The sequence below is a fragment of the Sciurus carolinensis genome, chromosome 4 (assembly GCF_902686445.1).
Source record: "Sciurus carolinensis chromosome 4, mSciCar1.2, whole genome shotgun sequence".
Classification (NCBI taxonomy): domain Eukaryota; kingdom Metazoa; phylum Chordata; class Mammalia; order Rodentia; family Sciuridae; genus Sciurus; species Sciurus carolinensis.
In genome coordinates this window covers 139,386,925-139,403,082 of record NC_062216.1, presented here as the reverse complement: position 1 = coordinate 139,403,082, position 16,158 = coordinate 139,386,925, and the positions used below count along the sequence as shown (strand labels likewise).

Genomic DNA, 16,158 nt, shown 5'->3' with positions numbered 1-16,158 from the left:
AATGAGAAATTTGGGTTTTATCTAAAAGGTATTGAGTAATGGAGAATAATGATCCATATTTAACAGATAAATATGCAGAAACAAGTGGAAGGGGAGGACAAGAGGGCAAATGGAATAATGCAAGGAGTATTTTTTAGGAGTTCCTGTGAAAGAGGAGGTGTGTTGAGCCACAGTTGTTGCACTGATGTTGAAGAGAAACTGCTGTAATTTTGGTTGACTTGGGGAAGGCTTATTGAGGAATAAGATGTGGGACTGAGAAAGGGTGAAAATTCAAAGATGGCTAGCAACTTTTCTGCTTTTTCATCTTGGAGGAAGTTGGAATTTTTTTCTTTTTTTTTTTTTAAGATTGGCAAGGACTACAAGAGAAACCCAATTGAGGGCTGTAAAAAAGAGGCAATTTTTAAACTCATAAAATTTGAGCTCTCTCTGAGATGCCTAATGAAATGTCAGACAAGCATACTGTTATAAAAACCTAGAACTCAGAGAATTTTTCTTTTGTAATGTTTTTATTAGTGCATGATCATTATACATAATAGTGGGAGTCATTGTGACATATTCCTATATGCACACGGCATGATTTGTTGCAATTTATTCCCCAGTATTTTCCCATTCCAAGAAGGGAATTTTTAAAAGTATCACTTTGAAACCTCCTGACAGTATGTAGTTCTCCAAGGTGTATAACTGAATGAAAATCCCTAGAGAGAAATATAGAGACCTGAGGTCTAAGGAGTGGATCCTGAGGAGCATGGCATCTTAGTCTGCTCTTACTGCCATAGCGAATTCCCACCAGTGAGGAGGCTTAAACAACAGACACTTATTTCTAACAGTTCTGGAGTCCGGGAAGTTCAAGGTCAAAATGCTGAGAGATTTGTTCTTGGCAAGAGGATCCCAAATCTTGGCTGTGTACTCACATGACCCAGAAAAGGAGCTCTGGTCTTACAAGGGCATTGATTTCCTCATCAGGGTGAAGCCCTGATGACCTCATATAAATCTAATTGCCTGCCAAAAGTCCTGCATCTCAGTTCTTGCTCTTGGGGTTCAGGGCTTCAACTATAAATTGGGAAAACACAAGATTTCAGTTCTAAATGCCATGTAACAACTGGCATTTAGAGTTTTGTTTAAGAAGGAGAATCCAGCAAAGTAACAGAAAAACTCAGAATATGTTACTCAAGATTTCTCCTCCCCAAAACATTTCAGTGGCTTCTTACAGCATTTATAATAAACCCCAAATTCCTTTTTTTTTTCCAGTTGTAGATGGACACAATACCTATATTTTTATTTGGTTTTATTTGGTCTTGAGGATCAAACCCAGTGCCTCACATGTAAGTGGCAAGCACTCCCCCACTGAGCAACAACTCCAGCCCTAAGCCCAGAATTCTTAGTGTGATCCTAAATCCCAAGATTTTGTAAAAGAAGGTATGGTAATTCCAGGGAATGCTAGTGACATCTGATAAAATAGATTTAAGTGGTGATGTCAACAGATTTGTTTCACTGGAGTAATGAGGTTTGAAACCAGATTGAAGTGGAATGGGTAATGTAGTAGGGGTCATTAGTGGGGATAATATCACAAGGTGGCTGTCAATGCAATCAAGAAACTGAGTAATTTCCAGGGAAAGAAAGTTAACCAAGAAAAGATACAATGAGACCAGGAAATGCCTCAGGGTGATTGTGTATTGAAGGGGTGTGTGTGTGTGCAGATCTACCGGAAGCTTGCAAAAATCTGAGCAAGAATGTGCCAATAGTAGCAAGGTGAATCTCAGAAGACGTCATGTTCTGGGTATTTGCCTGCTGCCCCATTTTTCTTACTGCTGCCAAGAGGAAATGTCAGCATACATTCCATGTGTTTTTCTCACTTTCTCCAGTTACCAGTCTGCTCCTGTTTCTCTCTTTCCTCATTTACTGAACTCATGTAAATCTAATCTTCCTGCTGCTTTCCCCTTTTTGCTTTTTAAAATTTTCTACAACACGTACACTTTTCTCTTGTGGGGTTAATTACAATGAGATACAGAATTCGAGTCAGAATTTAGCAAAAGGACAATCACGTGACTGATAAAACCAAGTATAAATAATAAACCTCTGTTCAGGTTTTTTTTCTTTTTTGGGAGTGGGAGAGTACTGGAATTGAACTCAGGGTTACTGGACCACGGAGCCACATCTCCAACTCTATTTTTTGTATTTTATTAAGAAACAAGGTCTCACTGAGTTGGTTAGTGCCTCACTTTTATTGAGGCTGGCTTTGAACTTGAGATCCTCCTGCCTCAGTCTCCCAAGCCCCTAGGATTACAGGCATAACCACCACACCTGACCTCTGTTCAGATTTAATGGAGATCATATTTCTATTTGTACAACACAGTAAAGGAGAGAATGGTAGAATATTAGAGCTTGATTGATGTTTCCAACCACTGTGCTTCATACACTATTCTAAATTCTTCATGTGAATTGTGTCACTTAAATTTCACAACAACACATTTAGTCAGCTTTTATTTTTATTCTCTTTTTACAGATGGAGAAAGAGGTTAAATAACTTCATTAAGATCATGCATTTAGAAAGTTTCAGAGCCAGGATTTGAACTGAAGCATTAGGGTCCAAATTCTACTGCCAGAAGGAAAATAAAATGGTATGAATGAGTATCCTAACAGAACTCCAGCATCACATGACACATTCAAGATGTTGTCTTCCTACCTCCCTCCAAATGCTTGAATTAGTTCGACCCCATCCTTGATGTGAGGGCACCGCCAGGTTTATGCCTACCACCCTAAGGGTAGTAATAGCAATAGCTACAGCAAGTACTCTTAGTAAGAGGTGACATTTGCTGGATGGTAACTAAATGTCACACGATTTACCAATCACCTTCCTTGCATTTCATTTAATCTACCTATTGACCCTGAACCCTGGGTGCCATGGTGGCCCTTACCTCACAGAGAGGGAAATGCCCTAAACAGCTGCTGACTTGTCCCTGCCTGCATGTACAGGAGAATGCAAATTCACCCCAGAGCCCAAGTTATCAGTCAAAAGCTTACACATCTTTACTTGCTTGAAATTTTAATAAAGTTTAACCACTTCTTGGTCTGTCTCTGTCTTCCAAATCTTTTAGCCCCAATGTAGAGCAGGTTGTCAGCAATATTTTTAGAGTATATAAAATGTAAGAAGTCCAAACACTGTGAGTTTGTGTTAAAATTTATTTCCACACATTTTTCTTTTCATTCAATTTTTTAATCCAACAGATCTATTAACATTCTTTCCAGGATTTGTCTTTCTTTGTTCTCCATTGCCTGTTTTAGCATGTTCTTCAGAATTGTTCTGTGGCAATTTTTGATTATCATTTCATATCATTCTTTTTTTTTTTTTTTTTTTTTTTGCGGTGCTGGGAATTGAACCCAGGGCCTTGTGTGAGGCAAGCACTCTACCAACTGAGCTATCTCCCCAGCCTCATATCATTCTATATAAGTTGTTAATGTGTAAATTCAGATATAATGAACAATTCCAGAGTACAACTAGTATTTTTTATATAATGCTATAAAATTGACTAGAATTACATATTCCAGAACCAAATACTTTGGACTTTGCCCAAAACAACACCATAATCAAAATACCCGCCACCTACTCTGGGCAGAAGCTTTTCAGGTTTTGTTTTCTTCTTACAATTCATCATTTAATTTCCTGCATGCTATGACAAATTTTATATTTGTAGAAGAAAACATCTTTAAAAAGTAGAAGGACAGGAATTTTAAGTTTTCTTTTTTATGTGAAATCTGTAGATGTGCAGTTAGTAGAACTTTGAGTAGAAAATGTAATTTTAAAAGATTTTCATTTACAAATCCACTGTCAACTTTGTTGTTTCTCTTTCACTGAGGTAGGGTGGTCTTTGCTTTACAAATGGTTGAACTGTAGCCCTAAAGTGTAGCATCAGAAGCTAACCTGAGAAAGTCCTGTCTTCCCAGACTACTGTCTGTAATTCCAGTGGTTTGGGAGGCTGAGGTAGGAGGATTGCAAGTTCAAAGCCAGCCTCAGCAAATCAGTGAGGCTCTGAGCAACTTATTAAGATACTGTCTCAAAAGTTAAATAAGTTTTAAAAAGGGATAGGAATGTGACTCGGTTGTTAAGAACCCCTGAATTTAATCCTTGGTACCAAAAAATAAAATAAAGTTATATTTCTGTGTGGCAAGGTCAGAATTAGCAAAGGCCTTAAAGCATCCTTTTTCTTTTCTTTTCTGTCATCCAGCCCTTCTTAAGGAATCTGTGAGACCACAGTACTAACAGCAGCAATATACCACATGTCATACGGTCCAATAACTTATGGGTCGGTGTCCTCACATATAAAATAATACTAATGCTAATAAATAACAGGGCTGTTGTAAATATTAATTGATTAATAACTACAAATAGATCTACAGTTATAAGGATTAAATTTGTACAGGCTTAGAGGAGTGATTGTCACTTAATAAGCTGAAAGAAATATTATCTTTTAAAAATGTCTTTTATTATATTTTTGTTTGTAGAAAGTTCAAATCGTCCAGTGTTCATTGAGAATGACTGAGCTTCTTTGGAAAACAGTCCTTAACTACAAATTCAGTAATCATCTTATCATCTTACTTTATCAGAATTCATAAAATTATAAAGTATTATTCTTTTCAAATACAGTGCAAAAAATAAAACATAATAAAAAGAAGCAAAATTAGAGTTTTTTTTTAACTCATACAAGAAAGAACTGAAAAAAGGACTAGGTAGAAGGAAAATAATGGGATTTGTAACTTCATAGTTCACCTTTCCCTCCTTCTAAAGCACAATGAATTACCAAGTTATAGGATGATTTTCATAACAAAGGGGTGTCTATGTGTCTAACAACTTCATTATTTCCCCATTTTCTCCTTACTGAGAGTCCACTTTCTCCATACAGACTGTAGGAATGCCCAGATCTTGCCCACAATAGATAACCAGACCTCTTTTGGTAGAAACAGATTTTCAACCACAAACCCTCTGAGTCAGAAACTTTTGAATGGCATGTGGGATCTGCATTTATATTAGCTTTCTGAGTTACTCTTAGGTTCAGAGAAATTTGAAACACATTTAAGAGGTAAAATTAGCAGGTCTGGGTGATAGATTAAATGTGATGAAGAAGGAAATGATTCAGGAGTTTCCCAAAGTCTGGCCTGTGTGACTAATGGTCATACTATTAATTAAGGTATGAAGTGCAGTTGAGAAAAATAGATGAGAATTTTCAAATTGAAATCATTATATTTGAAATGTCTCAGTGACAACAAGTCAAGTACTTGACTGAGATTTGAGAATCATTATCTATATCACTGCAGGTGGTTATGACCCTATGAGTGGGTGAACCATCCCAGCTGATTATAGAGTAAGCAGACAGATGGTTTACAGATTGAACTCTGAGGAGCACCAATCTTAGGAGCTTGGGTGAAAAGGCATCCCTTAAGTGGCACGAAGCCAAATGGTCATAGGGATAGGAGAAATTTCAAAATACTCATGGAAGACAGTTTTGTTGGCTAAAATTCCAGGGAGTGAAAAGTCAACCACGTCATAGTGGTATTAATATTCAATGAGAATTTTATTTAGCAATATGTCAAGGTCATTGTCACCTTGGCAAGATGAAACCTGATAGAATGGTGGAAGCATAAACAGGTTAGGAATTGAATGATAAGTAGTGATATGGGAAAAGGTAAAGGTTCACTACTCCTTCTAGAAGTTGGATTAAAGGGAAAGGACAAAGAATACCTGGAGGATTATTCAGGGTCAAGAAATATTTATTCAGAGACAACAGTTGATAATGTTTATGTTACAAGATGGAGAATTTTATTGCTAAATTTTTAATTTAGTGATAAAAATCTACCAAAAGGAAACTTTAAGATTTGTGAAATCCTCTTAGGATACAGTAATTTATCTGTTTTTCCTTTCATTTTGCAATTAACTAAGCTACATCTAGTTCCAATAATTAAGGAAGAAGCTAAATTTTGTAGAAAGCAGCACATTATGATTTTATTTTTATGGTACTAGGGATTGAACCCAGGGCTTCCCATATTGTAGGCAAGTGCTCTACCACTGTCTTTTTAAATTTTATTTTGAAATAGTCTTACAAAGTCTTTCAGCTATTCTTGAATTTGAGATCTTCCTGCCTCAGGCTCCTGAATAGCTGGGATTACAGACGTGTACCTCTAGGCCTGGCATAAAAACAAAAATATTTCCTCAAAAAGTAATGCTTACATAATCATTAAAATGCTGAAATAATCTTAATTTATTCATATATTTATCAAAATAATTGTATATATATATCAATGTCTTTACTCAGTCTTTTTCTTTATGGTTTATTTTTTAATTATTGTTATTTTTTTGTGTGTATAGGTACTAGAAATCAAACCTAGAATCTTAAGCATGTGAAGCAACTACTCAACAACTGGACTTTCCATCCCTAAGCCAATCTTACCAAACTTTTATATTGCCATGGAAATAAATAAATTTTAAGTCAGTGTTTGAGTGATTTTTTTTTTTAATCTTTTACTAGTGTTTAAGGACATGGGTATATCACTTGTGTATTAAAAAATGTTTATGCCCTTTTTACCATCCTTTAGTAGTTTCTTACAATTTCTTAATTGCTATAATGTTCTTTTACAAGTGTTCCTGTGATCTTAGAATAATAAGATTTTGGACCTGATTCTATGCATCTGTTGATAGTGGTATAGCTAATAAGCTGATCTAAAGGCTTTAACTAATTAAGAGAAGTAAGTCTGCTTTCAAATATTTTTGTGGATAGGAAATATCTTAGCACCCTTTCACTGTGTGTGTGTATGTGTGTGTGTGTGTGTGTGTGTGTACATATATATGTGTGTATGTATATAGTGAATATATATACACATATACATATATATATGTACACACACAATATCTCATATATATATATATACATGAAATACATTTTACTACAATGTAGTCATAATTGTCATGGAACATGGAATGATAAGTCATATCCAGTCTACTCAAAACTAGCACTTCAAAATAAAAAGGAATGAATCTTTTGGTTTCCATTATGTGTGGTGAGAGAGAGAGAGAGAGAGAGAGAGAAAGGTCCAGACTAGTAGATTGAAATTAATAACACCTTTTAATGAACATCTGATATACCTCACTCCATAGGCATAAGAAATGTCTAAAATTTATACAAATCAATTTTCATGAAAGGATTTGCTTCAAACTACGAATAAACTATTTATTTCTTCAGGATCCTAATTCTTCTTTTTCTTTCCTCTGACCCTATCAGCACCATTCCATGCAAATCGTTTTTAGAAACAAAATCTTTCAATTGCTGATTCACTAAAATTGGAAATTGTCAAATTCTTAGATTCTGTATTTTTGCCATCTTTGTGATTTACTTTTGGAATAGTTATGTCCATAGTAATATTCATGTAAATATATTTTACATGACTTCTTTATGGGTCAACAGATGCATCTGACCAGAATTGTTCTGATTACTTTGGTTATAGTATTCCTGTATTCAGCATCCAAACACCATATTAAATGTGTTTTTAAAAATCGTATTATACATTTCAAAATTTCTAACAAAGTAAATTTCAGATGTTTTCACCACAAAAAATAAGAATTTGAAGTAATATGCTAATTTACTTGATTTAATTATTCCACATATTTTCATACATCATAACATCACTTTGTACCCCACAAATATATATTATTATAAATTGTTAATTTATAATAATTTTTTAAATGTCAGCCTTTTCCTTGATTGATTTTTCTAGTCTGATTTGAACTGATAAAGTATATTCATGCAGACATTCAGTTGTATTTATTGAGTACCTATCTAAGGCAGACATTGATTAACCCAGATGCCTAGAAGGAGCAGTAAATAGAACAAAGTCTTGGTTTAGAAGAAAGATACTGAACAGAGAGGAAGAGAGACCTGTGGGAGCATTTGAACATTTGGGAAAAGTTCTTCCACTGATAGATTTGTCAGTTTACCTAAGAGAACCCATGCTTCCTTGTAGTTTCTGGGCTTATATTTTTTCTAAAAAGGAAACTTGTCCTTTTCTGGATAATGCAAATCTAAATCCAAGCATCTGGATTTTCAGCAAAAGTGGCCAATACATCTCTTTCATAATTATAAATATGATCTATTTAATTTCTTTGGCTCTTGCTTTCCTCTAATTCCCCAAATTAATTGGATATACCACTCCAGTGTGAGCTGAGAGTTTCTGAAAAAAAAAAGTTGTAAATGGAATAAATAATTTTATTTAGTGAAGCAATTTTTTAAATAATGTATCATAATTTTCTGTCACTTATCATATAGTAAAACATTTAATAAATAGAATAGCTGTAAAGTCTTAAAAATGATTTACTAAGAATTATATCACTTGAAGAGTATACACTTTCCTATGAGAACTCACCATTTAAAGAAGGGGAAGATGTCTTACTTGGTGTTTAATTCATTATACAATCAAAACATTATTATTAAACAAAATTCAGAAATACAGAGGATCCACATGTTTTAGTAAGCCCACCATTTCTCTATTAAGCATGGTCTAGCTACAATCCATTTCAACAACAAAAAGATTCTGGGTACATCATAAACCCAAATTTAGGAATAAAATCTTTTACTTTCACATGAAAAAAAAATCTTGTTTTTCAGTAGAAGAAAAGTCAAGGTCAAAAGGTAGAACACTATTTCTTTTAAAGTGTATGAAACTTAAGGACAAAAGAATATCTTTTTATCTTGTGAAGAAAAACGTAGCAGGGGATCATATAGGACATGGCTAATTGGATCGCATTTTAATAGGTTAACGTTTTTACTGCCTATCTTTAAATAGGTGTTCAAAATAATCTTTAATTCCTTTGCTCATGGAAGAATTCATGACATAGCTAACAAACTGTGTGATCAAAAACCTTCTCTGAACACAGTAAAAAGTTTTGTAAGTAAAAAGTTTATCTGAGATCATTATGTACAGGAAGACTTAGTTAGGTGCCCACTAACCCTATAAAAATATCAAGATCTGCTGACCTTGGCTCGTGTCTCTGTTTCATAAAGCAAGGCCAAGTTGTTTCATGGGTTTGTAAGTCAAATTCAAGTTTATAACTCAAATATGTAAGGTGTATGTAGTATTTCAGTCTTTTTCCTTAGCATTCACTCAGTCACAATGTCTTCTGATTAAATTATGCTACTACATCCTTCATAATGGGTTGATGACAGTGAGAAACCCAGCAGAGAAATTGACAGATTCAGATTTTTCTTCTTTCTAGTATGCAAATCAAAATTTAAATAAAACACATCAAACAATATTGCAATATTTTCTACTGCTGCAAATATTGCTACTTATGCTACTACAGTAACTTTTATTTTCTTTTGCTCTTTGTACACATTTACTCTCCCAATAACCATCTGAGGCTAGCACTATTTTTCCCTAAGTTTGTTTATTCATTCACATATTCATTCATTCATTCATTCATTCATTCATTCATTCATTCATTCATTCATCTTGGGGATTGAATCCAAGGGCACTCTACCACTGAGCTACATCCCCAGCCCTTTTTATTTTAATTTTTGAGACAGGTCTTGCTAAGTTACCAAGTCAGTCCTTGATATCATGAGCCTTCTGATTCAGTCTCCCAAGTAGCATGGACTACTATGCCCAGCTATTATGCAAGTTTTATATTTGGGAAATCAGAGCACAGAACTAACAAATCCAAGGTTATACATCTGGACTACAATAAAGTCAAGGTTCAAACCTATGCATGCTGGCTCCAAAGTTCATATTCTTGACTAAGCTCCCTGTATTAATATGAGCACTAAAATACTTGACACAAATCATAGTATATTGATATGAATTTAGCTTCTTTACTGATTTCCTGGTTGCAAAGTTCTGTATAAATTAGGCTTTCATTTTTGGGGGCCCTTCTTGTACAGACAATTACCTAATATAGTACTGGGAATTACAAAATGAGGTCACAGATTTGCCTAAGGAAATTAGAGTTGGGAAATGACAAAATGCAAAACTATTTAGAAAAAACTAATTGATGTGTAGTGGTGATCATTTGAGCAGAATCATTTGAGCATAAGTATAAGTTTCTAAGGAAAAATACATTTTCATGTTTTGACTGATGGTTTTCTAAGCAAAGTGAGGCTGGATCTTTTGTTTATAACGAGGGGAATTCTTCCAGTGCTCCCTGAAAAGGAGTTTTAAACTGCCCTATTTATTCTAAAGTGCTAGATAAAATGAATTGGATAGATATTTTCACTGTGTGGTCAGACATTGACTAAGGAGTGTTTTTAATCTCTGGTATGAAATAACTAAGGTTTTAAAAAAAAGTATGAGTCATCTGCTGTGACTATGTATTTAGTAGCTAAAAACTGCAGGATTCTTTAAACATTCTTGTTGATTTGACCAAGCTCGTCATGCGTAATTAAAAATAAGCTGCTTTTTCAAAATAGGACTCCACATCCTTTCTTGCTTTGGGATATCAGAATTGAGCCTAGCAATTATTAAAATAAAATCTATTTTTTCTTAGAAATTTAATATATAGGATTGGTTAAGAAAATGGACATCCATCTAGAAGAAGATATATTGTAATTTGTAACTTGCACATACTACCTTTTATGATTCGCATTGATAATTAACAATAACAATACAAGGAATCAATCAATACCCACAGTGTTTTTTCCCCAACACTGGTTTTCTTTTAGAAATATAATTGCCATTGTACAATTAGAAATGCTAGAGCATTATTTCTTTTATGGATTAATTATTAGAAAATGATTCATCCTTTGCAATATTTTTTATTTTTTAGTGAGTACTTATGTGGTAAATGCACAAAGTTGAACACTTGTTTGGACATGTATGAATATTGTCTTTAATATTAGTAACCTATTCCTGTATAAACAATCATCTCAAAATTTATGGTCTTAAAACAATAATATTTATTATTTCATAATATCTGTGGGAAGGATTTTGGCACAGCTTAGCTGGGTCCTCAGACTCAAGAGCTCTCAAGGTTATAATCAAAGTGCCAGAGAAGGCTGAAGTCCTTGAAAGCATGGGGGTGGGATGGAGGAGCTTCTAAATTCATTTAACCTGAGTTTCCTAATACATGAGACGTTAGTTTCTTATTGCATAAATCTCGCCATAGGGAAACTCAGCATGTGGCAGCTTCCTCCCAGAGAGAGAAGGTGTTGGAGTCAGGGGTGGGACACTGCTAGAGAGAGTCTTTTTAACTTAATCTCAGAAGAGAAATTCCATTCCTTTTGCCATATTTTCACTAGGTCCAGTCTACCATCAAGGGGAGGGAATTATAGAAGGGCATGAATACCAGGAGAGGATTAGGATAAATGGGAACCAATTTGTAATATTCTCAGTACCGTTTTGGTATTCTAAATGATATTATAAAATAAGATGTTTTTCTTCTCCTCCTCCTTTTCTTCTTCCTCCTCCTCTTCTTCCTCCTCCTCCTCCTCCTCCTTCTTCTTTCCCTCCCCACCTTCTCTCTCAATAATTTTTTTCCTTATTGAATGCTCCCTATGTGTTACCCTGGTCAAAAGTAGTTATCATCTTCTTTCTATGGCTGATCAAAATTTACTTTTAGCTATTAGTCATCAATAGATTGTTGAGTTAATCTTATTTTATGTGCAAGACTTTTGACCAGTGCATTCTGAATAATAAAAGAATGAGTAACAATGTACTTCCTGCCAATGAGTTTGCAGTAGAGGTGCTTAACATGGTGTAGAATCTGTTGAAATGATTTAGTATTGGTGAGTAATTCCAATTATGTATTATATTGTTATTGTTCCTGAGGTTTCAAGGCCTTGGAACAACAAAAGATATATGATGAGAGAATTACAAGTACTGAAAGGAAGTACTTTTTTGGTAGAGTCCTTAAGAAGTTCTTGCATCTATCATACAGAAAAAGCCTACTCCAAACATCTTTCTATGGTTTGGGGTGTTTTTTTTTTTTTAAATCAGTGTGTTTATTAAGAGCCTGTAGAACACAGAGAAATATGTGCAAATCTCTGCTAAGGGAGTTAGAATTTATATAGAAATAAAATAATAATATAAGATAATATGTGCATGAAAATGGAGAGGTCACTCCTGACTGGGTTGGTCCAAAAATTTTCCCTTTTTTTTTTGTTTTTGAATCTGAGATCATGTTACAGTTCCTGTGATTCAGGCCAAAACTACTCTGGTGCATATTTTTAATTTTCCTGTGGTAGGTTGAATAATGGATCCCTCAAATGATTTTAATTCCTAGGACTGTTACTTTACAGGGCAAAAGGAATGTTCCAGGCATGATTAAATTAAGAATCTTGAGATAGAGACAATCTTCTGAATTACCTGGGTGGGTCTAATGTAATCATAAGGGTCATTATAAGAGAAAGGTAAGAGGATTGGAGTTAGAAAAAGGGGATGTGAAGATAGAAGCAGAAGTTGGAGTGATGCTCTTTGAAGATGGATGACGTGGCCATGAGTCATGGCATGCAAGTGTTCCACAGAAAATGGAAAATAAAGAAAAAGACCTCTCCCCTGAAAACTTAAGAACATAACCCTGCCAACACTTGGATGTTTATTACACTTCTGACCTCCAGAACTATAAAAGAAAAGATGGGTGTTGTTTAAAGTCAAAAATTTGTGGTAATTTGTTACAGCAGCAAGAGGAAATTAAATAGTCCCCATTTTCTGGGATTCTTGTAATCCACTGTAGGCTTCCTGACAGTTCTCTTAGTTCTCTTAAGTCAATCACTTTTCAGGATGTGCTCCTTCCTGTGTGTCTTGATGTTGGAATATGGGAGATGAAAATTGGTCTTAGTGTCCAGGGAGCCAAACATCCTGAAAGCAAAAGTATCAAAGGTGTCAAATTATACATGAACTAGTTTCCTACTACATAAGCCAATAAAACTCCCATTAGGAGAGATGCTAATCAGTTCTGGCAGAACCTGCTTAATAATACTTTTGCATGGCCTGGTATTGCTCCTGGCTTAAGTATGTGTAAATGCTTTTCACCCATAGCATTATTCTTGGCCTTTGGGTCAAAGATAAAATTGAGAAAGAATCCATTTGAATATTGGGTTATATGTAGCTATTGTACCATGCATTCAGGATTCACAGTCCAATTTGGGGCATGCTGGAGGCAAAGGAGTGAAGACTTATCTATCATTAAAATGTAGCTGCAGAGAGTCCTTGCTTTAAGTGGTACTGTGTTAATTGAAACCAGTCATATCAGAACCAGAGAAACCATGTCTTTGCTTTATGTAATAACCATGGAGCCATGCAAAGTAAAGACAGTTCCTATACTCCTATTTCAGTTAAGATTGTATGTCCGAAGAAAAGACTCTGCATTTTCTGTCTGATGTACTTCAAGCAAGAGGAATATCCAAACATTTCTCTGCTGACCATCCCCCAAAGTTAGCATACTATGAACTTTAGAATTCTTACCTACCTATGTAGTGCAGTTGAATACCATCAGTAATTTATGGGAAAAAGAATAAATAATTAAAATATGTTTCATAAACATTGAAGAAGGAAAATATGGATATAAAGTATTCTAAATTAATCTCAGTAAATTAAAGAATATTATGAACTTTGAAGCTTGGTTTTGTTTATTGGGGGAATAAGTTTTTGGATGAATAGTGGAAAGTAAGATTGTGGAGCACATCCTGCCTAGAGAACATTTTGTCATTGATGCTAAATCTCCAGCATTATGCTATATATATCCTAAAACTCCTACATTATACTATTGTCTCAATTAGCTTAACAGAATAGCATCAATGCATTTATGTTCTGATTTCAGTTTAATTTCTGTTCATTTAATAGTATTTCAAAAAATGTGATATTGATATTGCAAACATTTGTTCCTATCAGAATCCTGGTAGCAGGATTTGAAATGGAGCTGCCCAGAAGAAAAACAAGGAAACCAAATGTCCTATCCCTGTTTCTTTTTACCATAATGATTATCATTCATCAGTTCAAACACTGAACTAAGGAAAGGGAGATGAATTGGAAATGTACTTCTTATGATCTAGAACTTGGTGAATTTTTCCACAAGAAAATAGCAATGGAAAAGAATTTTTCTGCACATCCTACGGGTTCAAATTTGATTTCTGTCTGAAAATTTTACATATCTGATTTTTGGATACTTCTCAAAGCTCCCATCTCTCCTTCTGACTCTACTCAATTTCTCTATGGCTATTATCTGCAAAATTAAAGTGAGATGAAATATTTATTATTTGGCTGAAGATCCCATGCCAAATGTTTCTAAAAGTGTAAACTTAATGAATCATTAAATCATGTTATCTGCTTCTTCCCAGGTTCTCATGGTTACCTTAAAACTATTTACATTAATTGGCCTGATACCTAAATCTAGTAAGGGAGAAATACAATTAGGTAAATATTTATAATATCTATTATTAGTATTAATAGAAATATCAACTTAATACTTACATATTTTACAAATTACCCTGTTTTTCTTCCACTTCACAAAATATTCTGCCTTGTGGTTATTTATTAATCAAAAAGGTAAATCGCTTTAAGGTCTCAGTCAGTGGAATTTCAGTTAAGAATAATTGGAAAAGACAGAAGCATTTTATTCTTTCCTTTTACAAAAATCACCTCAAAGAGGCTTGCTTATCTCCAGGTTTTATTTTTTAAACCCAGTATTTTAGGCTATTATTTACTAAGTTGAAAATAAAACCTGATGATTTTTAAAAATTTGAAGTATAGGGTATTTATCATAGTTATTTGTATTTTATGTCAGGGAAAGACCTGACCATCATGTCATTGAAGGTTTAATTATAAATTAAGATCACAGAATTTGAACCTCTGATTCTCAACCATCAAAAGTTGATAGATAAATCTATAAAATCTACTACATTGGTATCCTCTTTAAGTTTTGGATTCTTCCTCTTAGTTGCTATAGCACATTTCTAACATGCTTCAAGCTGTCCATATGGTATATAAATATATGATGTCAAATAACACACAGTGAAAGAAGAATACATTTTTCATGGAGAGTGATTCACCCAATAACCAGCTCTTATTTTATAGCAAAAAATGCTCAATTTTTTGTAGAAAGAACAAAAATCACATATTTGAAAATGGCTTTGGTCAAAATTTTTTAAAAACCAAAGCCATAGAAATATATAACTTATAAGGCTAGCTAGATTACTAGGATCAATCCTAGAATCCCTTTTCTTTCAGGAAAAATACACTCTAGAAATCTAAAGGATAATTTTACCAAATATTAATCTATATCTGCATTTCCTGTATTCATGTGCATACCTGTTTCAACATATCTTTATATAGACTGTGTCTATGGTCTATTATTATTTTACATGTGTAATCTAGCTTGGGTCTGTGTATCATTCTATGGATAATAATAGCTACTATTAACTGTTTAGTATAATCTACCAAAAAATGACTTTCCATAAATTATCAAATTAATGTTAATTATTATTAATATTATATTTAGTCATCCAAGACTTCTTAAATTAGGTACTAGGACATAGATGGATTTATTTTATTTAAGGGATATCAACTAATCTGCTCAAGATGATGCAGCTAGTAAGTAATGAAGCCCAATTTGCAACTGTTCTTTTGGTTACTAAGCTTCGTGTTCTTACATATGTGTGGCATTTTGCAGACTTGAAGTAGAATTGGAGGGCACTTCCAGGGTCCTTCAGGACTGTAATTTCAGCTGTGCTACTAAGAATATCTTAACACCAATTTTACTGTCCATAAGTTCAGTTTCTTCAGTAAGATCAAAGTTAATTAGTTTCTCATTGGCTGGTTCACACTAAACAAACCAGTATACAACCAGAATGCACGTCTGTTAATATGAGATAAAGTGAAGATCAAAGTCATCCCAAGAACTAATGTCAGACAATCAGCTCATCCTTCCCTTTCAGAAGCTCTTTGCAGGGTAAATTGAACATTAATTTATCAGATTTCTTTAACATTTATTCATTGGGCTTTGTGACAATTGCTGGGTATACAAGATGAGAAGTACAGAGCAGAGGTGATCTAGAGCTCAAATGAATGGCTAAGTCAGATGAATAAAATGACAATTATGAAATGATTTATTCATAACTATGATACAGTTAAGTGATAGGAGCTGTGGAAGCTTCAGTAGAACCACTTTCTTTGCCTGAGGCACTGAAA

At 34.0% G+C, this 16,158-nt stretch overlaps 1 protein-coding gene across 6 annotated transcripts in view; it reads left to right on the top strand.

The window, feature by feature from the left end:
• Positions 1–16,158, top strand: part of Ppfia2 (PTPRF interacting protein alpha 2) — a 462,148-nt gene that overhangs the window by 60,148 nt on the left and 385,842 nt on the right. The gene's annotated exons all lie outside the window — the stretch shown is intronic.